Source organism: Sinocyclocheilus grahami, unplaced genomic scaffold, assembly GCF_001515645.1.
Source record: "Sinocyclocheilus grahami isolate Dianchi unplaced genomic scaffold, SAMN03320097.WGS_v1.1 scaffold28429.1, whole genome shotgun sequence".
NCBI classification, from domain to species: domain Eukaryota; kingdom Metazoa; phylum Chordata; class Actinopteri; order Cypriniformes; family Cyprinidae; genus Sinocyclocheilus; species Sinocyclocheilus grahami.
In genome coordinates this window covers 1-928 of record NW_015520623.1, presented here as the reverse complement: position 1 = coordinate 928, position 928 = coordinate 1, and the positions used below count along the sequence as shown (strand labels likewise).

The 928-nt window shown below is 35.0% G+C and overlaps 1 long non-coding RNA gene across 1 annotated transcript in view; it reads right to left on the bottom strand.

Moving 5' to 3' along the window:
* The window catches only part of LOC107580253 (uncharacterized), a 1,875-nt gene extending 1,098 nt beyond the window's left edge, over positions 1-777 (bottom strand). The window contains exon 1 of the long non-coding RNA XR_001608614.1: positions 691-777. This is a non-coding gene — a long non-coding RNA (uncharacterized lncRNA). The remainder of the gene's footprint in view (positions 1-690) is intronic.
* Between the last annotated feature and the right edge of the window lie 151 nt (positions 778-928).

Genomic DNA, 928 nt, shown 5'->3' with positions numbered 1-928 from the left:
GGGTTAGAGCTGAACTCTGCAGGGCTGCGGCTCTCCAGGACCGGAGTTCGCCACCGCTGGTATAGTGTATAATGTTACAAAAGCTTTTTATTTCAGATAGATCCTGATCTTTGGATCTTTCTATTCATCAAAGAATCCTGAAAAAAAAATTTACTCAACTGCTTTAAATATTAATAATATTAATAATAATAATAATAATAATGTTTCTTAGCAGCAATTCAGCATATTATACTGATTTCTGAAGATCATGTGACACTGAAGACTGGAGGAATGATGCTGAAAATACAGCTGCGCATCACAGAAATACATTACAGTTTAACAGAGATTCACATAGAAAGCAGTTATTTTAAATAGTTCAAATATTTCACAATATTACTGCTTTTGCTGTATTTTGGATCAAATAAATGCAGGCTTGGTTAGAAAAAGAGACTTCTTTAAAAAACATGAAAAATCTTACTGTTCAAAAACTTTTGACTTGTAGTGTATAAAATGTGAATAAGCAGTTTATCAAAACATTTTATAAGTTTTTCGCCCTGAAGATTAGCCATAATCTTAACCTCTCTGTGGGTCAAAAATGATTGATAATGCTTCTATGCTATACAAGAGAACATTGTCGTTTTCATGTTAGTAGGTGAGTATTGAGAAAAAACTATTTAAAAGCATGCACACACAAATGTATCATATACATACTTGAGTATCTGCAGTTTATAGTCTGGTTCCTCCCGTTTGTGTTTGAGCAGCTGGACTCCTGAGTGTCCTGGGTGATTGTAGCTCAGATCCAGCTCTCTCAGGTGTGAGGGGTTTGAACTCAGAGCTGAAGACAAATAACCACAGCCTTCCTCTCTCACCATACAGCCAGACAATCTACAGAGAGATATACATGATGTTGCATTAGAATTACACGTTAACATTTCGGAAGCTTTTATAT